This window comes from Oryx dammah, unplaced genomic scaffold (assembly GCF_014754425.2).
Source record: "Oryx dammah isolate SB20612 unplaced genomic scaffold, SCBI_Odam_1.1 HiC_scaffold_21, whole genome shotgun sequence".
In the NCBI taxonomy this organism is placed as follows: domain Eukaryota; kingdom Metazoa; phylum Chordata; class Mammalia; order Artiodactyla; family Bovidae; genus Oryx; species Oryx dammah.
This window is the reverse complement of record NW_024070205.1, coordinates 7,330,134-7,346,406: the sequence shown is the minus strand read 5'-3', so window position 1 is coordinate 7,346,406 and position 16,273 is coordinate 7,330,134. Positions and strand designations below refer to the sequence as shown.

At 41.4% G+C, this 16,273-nt stretch overlaps 1 protein-coding gene across 3 annotated transcripts in view; it reads right to left on the bottom strand.

Annotated features, from left to right (window-relative positions):
* HSD11B1 (hydroxysteroid 11-beta dehydrogenase 1) overlaps positions 1-16,273 on the bottom strand; it is a 75,087-nt gene that overhangs the window by 3,358 nt on the left and 55,456 nt on the right. The window lies entirely within an intron of this gene.

Genomic DNA, 16,273 nt, shown 5'->3' with positions numbered 1-16,273 from the left:
CCCACAACATCTCTCTGGGTCATCCCCGTGTACCAGCCCCAAGCATCGGACATAGACTGGCAATTCGATTTTTACATGATATTATACATGTTTCAATGCCATTCTCCCAAATCATCTCACCCTCTCCCTCTCCCTCTGAGTCCAAAAGTCCGCTATACACATCTGTGTCTTTTTTGCTGTCCTGCATATAGGGTCATCATTGCCATCTTTCTAAATTCCATATATATGTGTTAGTATACTGTATTGGTGTTTTTCTTTCTGGCTTACTTCACTCTGTATAACCGGCTCCAGTTTCATCTATCTCATCAGAACTGATTCAAATGTATTCTTTTTAATGGAAAACTTTCAATGAAGAGGGATTAGTTAGATTTTTAGTAAAGGTGGTAAATAACTAGGATTACAAAAGGGCCATGCAATTTCACACTTGGTAACTCTTCAACCTTTGACCCAAGAGCACTGGAAAGCAAGTGTTTGGCAAGAGCTCTCTACCAGCACAGAGACCTGTCACTGGTCTTGTTACGCAAGGGGAATGAAAACTCCTGTCTTTATTTTATACTCCAAATTACTTTTCTTACTTTCATCAGCCTGGTTAATTCTTAGTTAGTTCTCAGTATTTTGGAGGATATGTGGGCATATGCCCAATCAGTTCAGTTCAGTTGTACAGCCATGTCTAACTCTTTGCGACACCATAGACTGCAGCATGCCAGGCCTCCCTGTCCATCCCCAACTCCCGGAGTCCACCCAATCCCATATCCATTGAGTCGGTGATGCCATCCAACCATCTCATCCTCTGTCATCCCCTCTCCTCCCGCCTTCAGTCTTTCCCAGCATCAGGGTCTTTTCCAAGGAGTCAGTGCTTCACATCAGGTGGCCAAAGTATTGGAGTTTCAGCTTCAGCATCAGTTCTTCCAATGAATATTCAGGACTGATTTCCTTTAGGATGAACTGGTTGGATCTCCTTTTAGTCCAGGGGACTCTCAAGAGTCTTCTCCAACACCACAGTTCAAAAGCATCAATTCCTCGGCACTCAGCTTTCTTTATAGTCCAACTCTCACATCCATACATGACTACTGGGAAAACCATAGCTTTGACTAGACGGACCTTTGTTGACAAAGTTGTTAGGTAAAGACAACCAGGTACACCAAAAAAATCTCTGACAGGCTTTAATGGCGGAGCGCTCCCAGGCGGGGTTCCCAGACCCGAACGGGGCAGGTCCAGGGAATCCGCGCCGGAACCGCGTTGGGAGTTTGTTTATACATGCACGCTGCGAGGGATGGCTGGGTTAGCGGATGGGAGTTTGGATAGGCTGCTGGTTCGCGGTGTTGCGAGCTGATAGATTTTTCCATGCGGCTGAGGCGGGGCGGCTTATGCAGCTGAGGTGGCGCGGTTCATGCAGCTGGGGGCAGGGCGGCTTTAGCTGGCAGAGTGTGCTGTCCTTGGTCCCTGGCATCTGGGAGGCTCCCTCCGTTAGGGACTTCCCCCGCCGGCGGGGGGAGAGGAGGGGCGGCCCATCACGGCCCCCGGGGTCCGACCTTACAAAAGTAATGTCTCTGCTTTTTAATATGCTGTCTAGGTTGGTCATAACTTTCCTTCCAAGGAGTAAGTGTCTTTTAGTTTCATGGCTACAATCACCATCTGCAGTGATTTTGGAGCCCCCCAAAATAAAGTTGGTCACTGTTTCCATTGTCTCCCCATCTATTTGCCATGAAGTGATGGGACTGGATGCCATGATCTTAGTTTTCTGAATGTTGAACTTTAAGCCAACTTTTTCACTCTCCTCTTTGACTTTCATCAAGAGGCTCTTTAGTTCTTCTTTGATTTCTGCCTTAAGTGTGGTATCATCTGCATATCTGAGGTTATTGATATTTCTCCCAGCAGTCTTGATTCCAGTTTGTGCTTCATCCAGTCCAGCATTTCTCATGATGTACTCTGCATATGTTATTTTTTTTTTTTTTTGCATATAAGTTAAATAAGCAGAGTGACAATATACAGCCTTGACGTACTCCTTTTCCTATTTGGAACCAGTCTGTTGTTCCATGTCCAGTTCTAACTGCTGCTTCTTGACCTGCATACAGATTTCTCAGGAGAAAGGTCAGATGGTCTGGTATTCCCATCTCTTTAAGAATTTTTCACAGTTTGTTGTGATTCACACAGTCAAAGGCTTTGGCATGGTCAATAAAGGAGAAATAGATGTTTTTCTGGAACTGTCTCGCTTTTTCAATGATCCAACGAATGTTGGCAGTTTGATCTCTGGTTCCTCTGACTTTTCTAAAACCAGCTTGAACATCTGGAATTTCCTGGTTCACGTACTGTTGAAGACTGGCTCGGAGAATTTTGAGCATTACTTTCTAGCGTGTGAAATGAGTGCAATTGTGTGGTAGTTTGAGCATTCTTTGGCATTCCTTTCTTTGGGATTGGAATGAAAACTGACCTTTTCCAGTCCTGTGGCCACTGTTGAGTTTTCCAAATTTGCTGGCATATAGAGTACAGCACTTTCACAGTATCATCTTTTAGGATTTGAAATAGCTCAACTGGAATTCTATCACCTCCACTAGCTTTGTTTGTAGTGATGCTTCCTAAGGCCCACTTGACTTCACATTCCAGGATGTCTGGCTCTAGGTGAGTGATCACACCATCGTGATTATCTTGGTCATGAAGATCTTTTTGGGATACTTCTTCTGTGTATTGTTGCCACCTCCTCTTAATATCTTCTGCTTCTGTTAGGTCCATACCATTTCTGTCCTTTATCGAGCCCATTTTGCATGAAATGTTCCCTTGGTATCTCTAATTTTCTTGAAGAGATCTCTAGTCTTTCCCATTCCATTGTTTTCCTCTATTTCTTCACATTGATCACTGAGGATGCTTTCTTATTCTCTCCTTGCTATTCTTTGGAACTCTGAATTCAAATGGGTATATCTTTCCTTTTCTCTTTTGCTTTTCATTTCTCTTCTTTTCACAGCTATTTGTAAGGCCTCCTCAGACGGCCATTTTGCTTTTTTGCATTTCTTTTCCATGGGGATGGTTTTGATCCCTGTCTCCTGTACAGTGTCACGAACCTCCTTCCATAGCTCTTCAGGCACTCTATCAGATCTAGTCCCTTAAATCTATTTGTGACTTCCACTGTATAATAGTAAGGGATTTGAATTAGGTCATACCTGAATGGTCTAGTGGTTTTCTAATTGGTTTTCTTCAATTTAAGTCTGAATTTGGCAATAAAGAGTTCATGATCTGAGCCGCAGTCAGCTCCCGGTCTTGTTTTTGCTAACTGTATAGAGCTTCTCCACCTTTGGCTGCAAAGAATATAATCAATCTGATTTTGGTGTTGACCATCTGGTGATGTCCATGTGTAGAGTCTTCTCTTGTGTTGTTGGAAGAGGGTGTTTCCTTTGAACACATCCCCCTTGGCAAAACTCTATTAGCCTTTGTCCTGCTTCATTCTGTACTCCAAGGCCAAATTTGCCTGTTACTCCACATGTTTCTTGACTTCCTACTTTTGCATTCCAGTCCCCTATAAGGAAAAGGACATCTTTTTGGGGTGTTAATTCTAGAAGGTCTTGTAGGTCTTCATAGAACTGTTCAACTTCAGCTTCTTCAGCATTACTGGTTGGGGCATAGACTTGGATTACTGTGATATTGAATGGTTTGCCTTGGAAATGAACAGAGATCATTCTTTCATTTCTGAGATTGCATCCAAGTACTGCATTTCGGACTCTTTTGTTGACCATGATGGCTACTCCATTTCTTCTGAGGGGTTCCTGCCCGCAGTAGTAGATATAATGGTCATCTGAGTTAAATTCACCCATTCCAGTCCATTTTAGTTCACTGATTCCTAGAATGTCAACGTTCACTCTTGCCATCTCCTGTTTGACCGCTTCCAATTTGCCTTGATTCATGGATCTGATATTCCAGGTTCCTATGCAATATTGTTCTTTACAGCATCGGACCTTGCTTCCATCACCAGTCCCAACCACAACTGGGTGTTGTTTTTGCTTTGGTTCCATCTTCTCATTCTTTCTGGAGTTATTTCTCCACTGATCTCCAGTAGCATATTGGGCACCTTCTGACCTGGGGAGTCTATCTTTCAGTGTCCTATCTTTTTGCCTTTTCATACTGTTCATGGGGTTCTCAAGGCAAGAATACTGAAGTGGAATGCCATTCCCTTCTCCAGTGGACCACATTCTGTCAGACCTCTCCACCATGACCCATCTATCTTGGGTGGCCCTACACGGCATGGCTCATAGTTTCATTGAGTTAGACAAGGCTGTGGCCCATGTGATCAGATTGGTTAGTTTCCTGTGATTTTGGGTTCTAGTCTGTATGCCCGATAGCATAACTAACTCATTATACCCTTTCTAAGAGGAGAGAGTAGAGGTGTCCTGAAACCCTTGAGCATTGTCATAATGAAAAGTGAAAGTGAAAGTTGTTCAGTCATGTCCGACTCTTTGCGACCCCATGGACTATGCAATCCATGTAATGTCTAGGCCAGAATACTGGAGTGTGTAGCCTTTCCCTTCTCCAGTGAATCTTCCCAACCCAGAGATTGAACCCAGGTCTCCTGCATTGCAGACAGATTCTTTACCAGCTGAACCACAAGGGAAGCCCAAGAATACTGGATTGGATAGCCTACCCTTCTCCAGTGGATCTTCCTGACCCAGGAATCAACCCAGGGTTTCCTGCATTACAGGTGGATTCTTTACCAACTGAGCTATCAGGGAAGCCCATTGTTATAACAGCTGCTTTAAAATCCTTGTCTGCTAATTCTAAAATCTGGGTCATTTTAGTACTGATCTCCATTGATTGCCTTTCCTCTTGAATATGGGTCACATATCATATTCTCATATGTGCAGTGACTTTTCATTGTATCCTTGATATTGTTAGAACCTTGGGATTCTGTCATATTCTTCCAAAGAGTATGATTTTTATTTTTTTTGGTGGGCAGTTAATTTGGCTTCCCTGGTGGCACAGATGGTGAAGAATCTGTCTGCAATGTGGGCTTGATCCCTGGGTTGGGAAGATTCCCTGGAGAAGGGAATGGCTACCCAGTTCAATATTCTTGTCTGGAGAATTCCATGGACAGAGGAACCTGGTGGGCTACAGTCCATGTGGTCGCAAAGAGTTGGATATGACTGAGTCACTAACACTCACTTGGCTGACACTCTGGTCTCTTGCAGTAGGTGCCAAGTGAAACCCCTGTTTAATTATTTGAATCTTAACTGAGCTTCTTGACATCTACACTGCCCTGTGAGTATTTCAGGGGATGAGCAGAGATTTGAGAAAAGTTTATATACAGGACTTGGCTCTTCTACTGTGGCTCTTTTCTTTCTGGGATATCTTCCTTTACTTTCTACCTGCTACAGAAACCCCAAACTGTTCCTTTTGCTTCTACAAGGTAGTGAGATGGCAGATTTCTGGCCTAAAAATGGCACTGATTGGGACCTTCTCTTGAGCATAAGCTACGAAATGGGGAACATCACCCAGTGTCATTTCCCTCTTTCAAGTACCAACAGCTCTCCAGTTTCTGTCTTCTTTTTCTCCTTCTCTTCAGTGCTTTCAGTGGTTGTGTTCTATATTTTTTCTAAGTTTGCTATCTGGGGAAGGTTGGTCTATTAGGTATTGCCCTGCTATTATAGTTAGAGAATTTGCCTGCTGTGCAGGAGACCTGGGTTTGATTCCTGGGTCAGGAAGATGCCTTGGAGAAGGAAATGGCAACCCACTCCAGTATTCTTGCTGGAGAAGGAAATGGCAACCCACTTCAGGATTTGCCTGGAAAATCCTATGGACAGAGGAACCTGGCAGTCTACAGATCACGTAGTTGCAAGAGTCAGACATGACTTGGAGACTAAACTACCACCACTGTTATTATTGGAATTGGAACCTCTGTGTGTTTTTAAAAATAATAAAGTTGCATTCCAAATCAATAAAGATGTTGAGAAAGTTGGTTAACTAACTGGAAAAAAGATTGTCAACTCCTTGTTTCATATCATATATCAAAAAATGATACATGGAAAATTATGGCAAATGATGTTGCCATGTCCATTTCCCTTTCTTTAATAAAAGAATCTAATTTTATTCAGGATAGCATTGTGTTGAGATAAAAATATTTACTTCCTCAAGATTCCCTTTCTCTTTTGGGTAGTCATGTGATCTAGACCTAGGCCGGTGAGAAATCTAACAGATGGGTCTCCAGGAAAGATATCGATTACTTGATAAAATAGATGGATTCAAGTGGCGTGTAGCTTTTATGTTTTGCCCTTTCTCCTTTCTAAGTGGACTACAGATTTGATGCCTAGAATTACAGTAGTCATTTATGAACTTGAGGAAATGCTGTATGTCAATTATGTAATTAAGGATTATAGTACAAAAATGTGGAATGAGCTTAGATTTTTGAAGATCTAGTACATCCAAAAAAACAGTTCTGGACTACTTATTGCCCAAGAAAAAGGAAACCTGCAGTTCAGTTCAGTTCAGTCGCTCAGTTGTGTCCGACTCTTTGCGACCCCATGAATCGCAGCACGCCAGGCCTCCCTGTCCATCACCAACTCCCGGAGTTCACTCAGACTCACATTTAGTGTTAAGTCATTGTAAATTGAGTTGTGTTACATGTACAGCAGAATGCATATCCTGACTGATCAAAAATTTAATCATAGAAAGAGGATAATAGAGGCAAATACTTATCAGATTCTTATTTATGAAAAATCATTCTAGCATAAAAGTTAAAAAATTTAAGGCCAAGAATATTTGATTATAGAAAATATAAAATTTCTGTATGTCAAAATGGTAACTATAATAATTTCACTATAAAGGTAAAGGGTAAAATGATAAACTAGAAAATCATTTTCAACATATTAGGCAGACAAAAGCTTAATATCCTCAACCTTTAATATATAAAGAACTCTTAAAAATGCAAAAATACAAACAAATCTCTGTAGGAAACCACTCCATCCTCAATCCTCAGTCATGAGTTTTGGGTTGAGATAACTGTGTGGTCAAGTTCTAGGAATGCGTGTGTGATACAGAATGTGCAAACAGTTTCTGATACCACTGGGTTACTGACTAGTCTAAGGCTGAACCAAAGCAAGACCCAAGCAGGGCTTCAAGATAGGTTGTTGCCAAACCACAGTTTAGTTTCCTTTTCTTCCTCTGTATCAGAACCCCAAATGAATTCATGTTTCTACCTGTTGCAGAAACTGTAGTATTGTATCCATGTATCTCCTGCCCCTCTTCCTTCCTGGTAGAATCCAAGATTTATAGCTGGGCTCACAGTTATCTGGAACAAAGTCCACATTTCTCAGCTTCTCTCAGCCAGCTGTTGCCAAATGACTCAGTGCTGTCCAATAATTTGTACACAGAAGCATGTCATGTGATTTCTGGGATACATCCTTAAAGGAAGAAATCAGTCTCTCCCTTCTCAATCCTTCCTCCTTCTTGATTCCTCCAGAAGGAGGTTATGACTGTTGGCTGTGACTCCAGAACTATCATGGATCATGAAGTAGAAGCCTCATGTTGAGAATGGCAGAGCGTTTAGAGAAAAGGAAGGAACCTGGTTGACCATGAGCTGCCATCCTAGCCCTATACTGCTTACCTCCAGACTTGATTTACCTTTTTAACTTGTTATATCCACTATTATTTTAGGTTTTCTGTGTCAGAGAGCCGCACTTCTCTGTTGAGAGTCCCTGTTGCTTTTATGTAGCCCATGTGCCAAAGGGAAGCCGATACTATCTCTAAATCTAGGGGTGGCTCATATGATTTATTTAATACCATCCTCCCTGCCCACAGTTGATACAGGAATGGGCATAGGCCCCATTTGGAGCCAGTGAGGCTCGAGGGGAATTTTGTTGGAGTGTCTGGGAAAGTTCTTTGTCCTTTTAGGAGAGTTTCTTAAAGTAGAAATCCTGTTTCTCTTCTGCTGGATGCTTTTGTGTATGGCTGAAATTGCTTCAGCTATCTCATGATCAGCCTGAGGATGAAGCTGCACGTGGAAGAGAACAGAGCCAAGAGAGTCACAGGGACGCTGAACTTGAGCCAAGTCAACTGTGAAGCCTGCCCTGCATCTGGACTTCCAGTCATGTCAATAATTTGCCTTATTGTTTAAGGCAAAAATAGATCCAGATTGCTTACAAGAATAGCATAATGGCTAAAAGTATGAGCTCTAGAGTGAGATGACTGCGGTGTGAAATCCCAAGCATACCATTTCTTAGCTATAATATGTGGATGACAATATTACTAAGCTGAAGTAATCCATGTATTAGATTTAGCACAAGCTGACAAGAGAGAACACTTAGAAATGCCATTATTATTAGTATTTTAAATTGGTGAGAAAAGTGTAAGCTATTCAAAAAACCATGTGAGAATGAATAGCTAGCTACTTAAAAGAAAAATGCCATTCTAATAAACAGATTCAAATTATATTAGGCAGTACTTTGTGGAAACTAAAAGAATACAGTATGGGTAAATATATAATCTCAAGATAAGAGATACTTTTAAAGCATGAACTCAAAGGCATATACTCTAAAGGAAGAGATAAAGAGATCTGAATATATGAGATTTAAACAGTGGCAGTATACTAGAAATGCTCACCACTGCTTTCCTACACGGATCCCCTTCAAAAAGGATTTGCATTTCCATCCACAGAAGATCAGGCCAGTGGTGGTTAATGTGCACAATGGCTTGAACACACATCATGTCTCTCTCAATGAATTGAAATAAGCAACTCTAGGATTCTAATTAGCTGCTGTGGACTTTGAACTAGAACTTTATGTAAGACTGGGACTTGAGTAAACATTTACAGTCATGGAAAGGGCTAAGTAAACAGACAAAATAGGCAGCCACATGGAGGAGACAAAGCAAATGAGCATTAAAATTGGAGCTAAATAATAGCTAAAGTTTATTTAGCTCTTATATATAATTTAAAGTCTCAAGGCTAAGTCATTGCCTACAGTTGCAGAGTTGGAGAACTAGAATTCAAGTCAGAATTCAAATTTGATTCTAGTGGCTCACACACATATGGTGTGTTTGTTCTATAGAAGTCATTGTTCTTTATATGAGTGTTTCTTAGGAGCCATGTGTCAAATCCAGCCTTTCCTGGAGTGGGTGAAGATTCTCTCTACTTGACAGTTAAGCCCACAAATAGGCAAAATTTATGAAAAGCAGAAATATTTGCACTTTTAAGCTGACAGCTGCTGTGAAAGTGCTGCACTTAATATGCCAGCAAATTTGGAAAACTCAGCAGTGGCCACTGGACTGGAAAAGGTCAATTTTCATTCCAGTCCCAAAGAAAGACAGTGCCAAAGAATGTTCAAATTACCACACAATTGCACTCATTTCACATGCTAGCAAAGTAATGCTCAAAATTCTCCAAGCTAGGCTTCAACAGTACATGAACAGAGAACTCCCAGATGTTCAAGCTGGCTTTAGAAAAGGCAGAGGAACCAGAGATCAAATTGCCAACATCCACTGGGTCATAGAAAAAGCAAGAGAATTCCAGAAAAACATCTACTTCTGCTTCATTGACTACGCTAAAGCCTTTGACTGTGTGGATCACAACAAACTGTGGAAAATTCTTAAAGAGAAATACCAGACCACCTTACCTGCCTCCTGAGAAACCTGTATGCAGGTCAAGAAACAACAGTTCGAACTGGACATGGAACAACAGACTGGTTCCAAATTGGGGAAGGAGTACGTCAGGGCAGTATATCATCACCCTGCTTATTTAACTTCTATGCAGAGTACATCATGCGTATTGCCAGGCTGGATGAAGCACAAACTGGAATTAAGACTGCCAGGAGAAATAGCGATAACTTCAGATATGCAGATGACACCACCCTTCTGGCAGAAAGTGAAGAGGAATTAAAGATCCTCTTGATGAAGGTGAAAGAGGAGAGTGAAAAAGCTGGCTTAAAACTCAACATTCAAAAAATGATGAGCATGGCATCTGGTCCCATCATTTCATGCAAATAGATGGAGAAACAATGGAAACAGTGACAGACGTTATTTTCTTGGGTTCCAAAATCACTGCAGATGGTGATTGCAGCCATGAAATTAAAAGACGCTTGCTTCTTGGAAGAAAAGCTATGACAAACCTAGACAGCCTATTAAAAAGCAGAGGCATTACTTTTCTGACAAAGGTCCATATTGTCAAAGCTTTGGTTTTTCCATTAGTCATGTATGGATGTGAGAGTTGGACCATAAAGAAGGCTGAGCGCTGAAAAATTGATGCTTTTGAACTGTGGTGTTGAAGACTTTTGAGAGTCCCTTGGACTGAAAGGAGATCCAGCCTGTCATTCCTAAAGGAAATCAGCTCTGAATATTCACTGGAAGGACTGATGCTGAAATTGAAGCTCCAATACTTTGGCCACCTGATGGGAAGAACTGACTCATTGGAAAAGACCCTGATGCTGGGAAAGATTGAGGGCAGGAGGAGAAGGGGATGACAGAGGATGAGATGGTTGGATGGCATCACTGACTTGATGGACATGAGTTTGAGCAAGCTCTGGGGTGTGGCGAAGGACAGGGAAGCCTGTTGTGCTGCAGTCATGGGGTTGCAAAGAGATGGACAGGACTGAGTGACCGAACAATAACAGCAAAGCTGGCAGGTGAGGATAACCGTAAACAGATAGGGCTAGTTACTCCTGGGCTTTTTGTATTAGTTTCCCAGTACTGCCATAACAAATTTACAGAAACTTGGAGGCCAAGACAACAATTTATTCTCTCATAGCTCTGGAGGTTAGCTGTCTAAAACCAAGGTATCAGCAGGGCCACATTGCCTCCAAAGGCTTTTGTGAGGAATCCTTTCTTATCTCATCAAAGTTCTAGTGTCTGCTCCTCACCTTTGCTGTTCCTTGACTTGTAGATACACACTCCAGTCTCTGCCTCCATCTTCACAAATTTGGGTGTGTCTTTTGCTCATTTTATTAAGCCACTTTTCATTGGATTTAGACTCATCCAGATAATCTGGGATGACCTCATCTTGAGATCCTTAATCACATCTGCAAAGATCTTTTTTTCATATAGGCTCACATTCACAGGTTCCACATGGATAATGTTTGTGGGTGGGGGGGGTTACCTTTTGGCCCTTATACTCTTCTAGATGATAATAAAGATATTGACTGTGGCATTTCTTAATGTATCTGTCCAGGTAGCAACAGAAATGCAGAAGGAAGGGACCATGTGAACTTATAGTCTGCATTCTTGTAGCAGTGATATTTGTCCCACTAATGGAGCTCAGTGTATCCCCTTTTCTAGTCTTTTTCTACAAAATTAGTTAATTAATTAGTTTTTGGCTGTGTTAGATGTTCATTGCTCTGCATGGGCTTTCTTTAGGTGGCAGCCAGTGGGGGCTACTCTTGCAGTGCCTGTCAGCAGAGCATGGGCCGGAGAGTTCGGCTCAGTAGTTGGGATGTGGAGGCTTAGTTGCTCCACAGCGTGTGGGACCTTTCTGGATCAAGGATCAAACCTGTGTCTCCTGCATTGGCAGGGGGATTCTTAACCACTCAACCACCAGGGAAGTCCCCACTTTCTATTCTCGATTATGACTTAGGTAATGCTTAAAGTACAAAAAAGGATTCTAAATTGTTTTGAAGGAGAAAGGGAGACAGATTTTTTTATTATTATTGTTGTTGTTCCTAAAGGGAAAGAAGAAAAAAGGAGAGGGATAGGGAAGGAGCCAGACGTGGCAGAAGAGTTTTGAAAAATTCATCAAAAAGATGTATAGTTTCAAAAAACAGTTTAAGAGGTGAAGGAAAATACTGAACTGACATACAGACGACCAACAGGCATGTGAAAAATGCTCAACATTGCTAATTTTTAGAGACATGCATATCAAAAGTACAATGAGGTATCAGTGCACACTGGTCAGAATGGCCATCACCAAGAAATTTAGAAACAATAAATTCTGGAGAGGTTGTGGAGAAAAGGGAGCCTTTCTACACTCCTGGTGGGAATGTAAGTGGTACAACCATTATGGAGAACCGTATGAAGTTCCCTTAAAAACTGAGAACAGAGTTACCATATGATCCTACAATCCTTCTTCTGAGCATATATCCAGAGAAAGCTCTAATTCGAAAAGATACACATATCCGGTGTTCTTTGCAGCACTGTTTATAATAGCCAAGACGTGGAAACACCCTAAATGTCCACAGACAGGAATGGATAAAGAAGATGTGTATACATAAACATTGGAACATTCCTCAGTCATAAAAAGAATAAAATAATACAACTTACAGAGACATGGATAGACCTAGAGATCATCATATTAAGTGAAGTAAGCTAGGCAAAGATAAATTTCATATAATATCGCTCATATGTGGAATCTAACAAAATAATAAAAGTGAACTAATTTACAAAGCAGAAATAGACCCACAGACAAAGAAAACAAACTTTTGGTTACCAAAAGGGAAAGAGAGGGAGGGATAAATTAGGAATTTGGGATTAACAGATAACACTACTATATATAAAATAGATAACCAACAAGGACCTACTGTATTAGCACCAGGAACTAAACTGGATATTTTGTAGTAACCTATAATGGAAGAAAAGTTGTGACCAACCTAGATAGTATATTGAAAAGCAGAGACATTACTTTGCCGACTAAGGTCCGTCTAGTCAAGGCTATGGTTTTTCCTGTGGTCATGTATGGATGTGAGAGTTGGACTGTGAAGAAGGCAGAGCGCTGAAGAACTGATACTTTTGAACAGTGTTGTTGGAGAAGACTCTTGAGAGTCCCTTGGACTGCAAGGAGATCCAACCAGTCCATTCTGAAGGAGATCAGTCCTGGAATTTCTTTGGAGGGAATGATGCCGAAGCTGAAACTCCAGTACTTTGGCCACCTCATGCAAAGAGCTGACCCATTGGAAAAGACTCTGATGCTGGGAGGGATTGGGGGCAGGAGGAGAAGGGGACAACAGAGGATGAGATGGCTGGATGGCATCACTGACTCAATGGACGTGAGTCTGAGTGAACTCTGGGAGTTGGTGATGGACAGGGAGGCCTGGCGTGCTGCGATTCATGGGGTTGCAAAGAGTCAGACACAACTGAGCGACTGAACTGAACTGAACTGAACTGATAATGGAAAAGAATCTGAAAAAGAATAGATATGTATATATAACTGAATCACTTTGCTGTACTCCTGAAACGAACACACACACATACATGAAGAATACTGAATTATTAGATAAGAGTCAAGATTGAACTGACTACTGAAAGATATTCATCTATGTTATGAAAAATTATGCATGACGTATACTGTAACCTAATTACCCATGGGAACCATCAGTTTATCAGAAGGCTGCAGCTGCCACTAACATTTATTACAACCATATTTCATCTCTCAAATTTTCTGGCCTGCCATTGATCTGCCAACCTTTAACCCAGTAGTTCTCAGATTTAATTCCCACAAGTTCTATGTGGGGAGAATCTGCAGATCGGAGCTCACCTCCTCCTCAGATTCTTCTAGTTGGTGTTCTGGCTTGGAGGGCTGTGCTGAAGGGTTCAGTGGGAAAGAGGGTCTCTATCCACTAACCATATCTAGGATGTTTTTAAGGGTGGTTATGGCAGAAGGAAAGCCATGGTGACATAAGCTTACTGAACCTGATCTAAGACCTTGCAGGAGAAATGGAGGGAGAAGGTCTTTGGAAGGAGGAGCAGTCTCTCACAGTGACAGTTGGACAGGCTCTCAGTAAACTATGAGTTGTTGTATCTCTTTAAGGCTCAAACTAGTACGATCAGGGAAAACACATGTCCAAAATCTACAGTGAATATTCAGGTGAAGAAAGATGTTGAGCTAATTAGGAAACTTCAGCTGCAGGTGGTAAATTCTGAACTCTGATTTGATGAAAGAAAATTCAGGAAGAGCCAGGGTGGTGGGGGAATGGCTTGTACAAAAACTAGAGATGAGAATTGGGTTAGTTACAATGAAAAGCCAATAGAGCAGGAAAAATAATAACAAAGTTTGTTATATTTTCTCCTCTGTAAAAGTATAGGCTTATAAGCACTTATCCAAAACCCTTGGGGCCTGATGTGTTATAGAATTATTTTTGAAATTTAGAAGATGGTGCAAAGCTTATACTGTATATGGTGGTGGTGGCAGTGATGGCAGTTTAGTCACTAAGTTGTGTCCAGCTCTTTTGAAACCCCATGGACTCAGCCCGCCAGGTTCCTCTGTCCATGGCATTTCCCAGGCAAGAATACTGGAGTCGGTTGCCATTTCTTCTCCAATAATGTTTATTGGTGTATACAATATGAAAGTGAAAGTCATTCAGTCGTGTCTGACTCTTTGCAACCCCATGGACTATACAGTCCATGGAATTCTCCAGGCCAGAATACTGGAGTGGGTAGCCGTTCCCTTCTCCAGAGGACCTTCCCAGCCCAGGAATCGAACCCAGGTCTTCCACATTGCTAGCAGATTCTTTACCATCTGAGCCACAAGGGAAGCTCAAGAATACTGGATGGGTAGCCTATCCATTCTTATCCCTTCAGGATAAGCCTATCCCTTATCCCAAATTGAACCAGGGTCTCCTGCATTGCAGGTGGATTCTTTACCAGCTGAGTTACCAGGGAATCCCATATACAATATACAGTATTGTATACACTGTGTCTAACACTTCTAGTAGGACCTGGGGACGCATCCTGTAAGGAAACACATAATTTCTGCACTGACATATTTGAAAGTTCACGCTGAGATAAAGGCTTTAAGTAGCCTCACTTCAGTTCAAGTTAAATTAATTTTATATAATTAATTATCTTTAAAAAGTTCTTGCTTTTCAGAGCCTTTTTCTTTGCCCCTCCCCAGGGATGGCAGAGCCTGGTGGGCTGCCGTCTATGGGGTCGCACAGAGTCGGACATGACTGAAGTGACTTAGCAGCAGCAGCAGCAGCAGCCCTGCCGCCAGTTTTTGCATTTTGAAACTGCAGATAAAGGGTTGTAAAACAGTGGAGGCTCACTAAAGGAAAGCATAGATATATCAAAAATAGAATAAAGAGGAAAAAGCCTCCTAGGTTCTCACTGTTCTAAAACAATCTGGGTGACTTTCACTAAAGTCTGTTTTCTCCTCAAAGCACTATTCTCACTCACTTCCCCACACAATGCCACTTAGCTGTGTGAGGAGACCTTTGCATTCGAAGTTTCAGAGAGCTGAAAAGGGCAGAGTCCCTTTTAAAAAACACAGACTTCTATTTGCAATTTTTAAAGGAATCTCCACACTGTTCTCCATAGTGGCTATACTAGTTTGCATTCCCACCAACAGTGTAGGAGGGTTCCCTTCTCTCCACACCCTCTCCAGCATTTATTGCTTGCAGATTTTTGGATCGCAGACATTCTGACTGGTGTGAAGTGGTACCTCATTGTGGTTTTGATTTGCATTTCTCTAATAATGAGTGATGTTGAGCATCTTTTCATGTGTTTGTTAGCCATCCGTATGTCTTCTTTGGAGAAATGTCTATTTAGTTCTTTGGCCCAGTTTTTGATTGGGTCATTTATTTTTCTGGAATTGAGCTGCAGGAGTTGCTTGTATAATTTTGAGATTAGTTGTTTGTCAGTTGCTTCATTTGCTATTATTTTCTCCCATTCGGAAGGCTGTCTTTTCACTTTGCTTATATTTTCCTTTGTTGTGCAGAAGCTTTTAATTTTAATTAGGTCTCATTTGTTTATTTTTGCTTTTATTTCCAGAATTCTGGGAGGTGGATCATAGAGGATCCTGCTGTGGTTTATGTCGGAGAGTGTTTTGCCTATGTTCTCCTCTAGGAGTTTTATAGTTTCTGGTCTTACATTTAGATCTTTAATCCATTTTGAGTTTATCTTTGTGTGCGGTGTTAGAAAGTGATCTAGTTTCACTCTTTGACAAGTGGTTGACCAGTTTTCCCAGCACCACTTGTTAAAGAGATTGTCTTTTCTCCATTGTATATTCTTGCCTCCTTTGTCAAAGATAAGGTGTCCATATGTGTGTGGATTTATCACAGCTTTCTATTTTGTTCCATTGATCTATATTTCTGTCTTTGTGCCAATACCATACTGTCTTGATGACTGTGGCTTTGTAGTAGAGCCTGAAGTCAGGCAAGTTGATTCCTCCAGTTCCATTCTTCTTTCTCAAGATTGCTTTGGCTATTCGTTGTTTTTTGTATTTCCATACAAATCTTGAAATTATTTGTTCTAGTTCTGTGAAAAATATCGCCGGTATCTTGATAGGGATTGCATTGAATTTGTAAATTGCTTTGGGTAATATACTCATTTTCATTATATTGATTCTTCCGATCCATGAGCATGGTATATTTCTCCATCTATT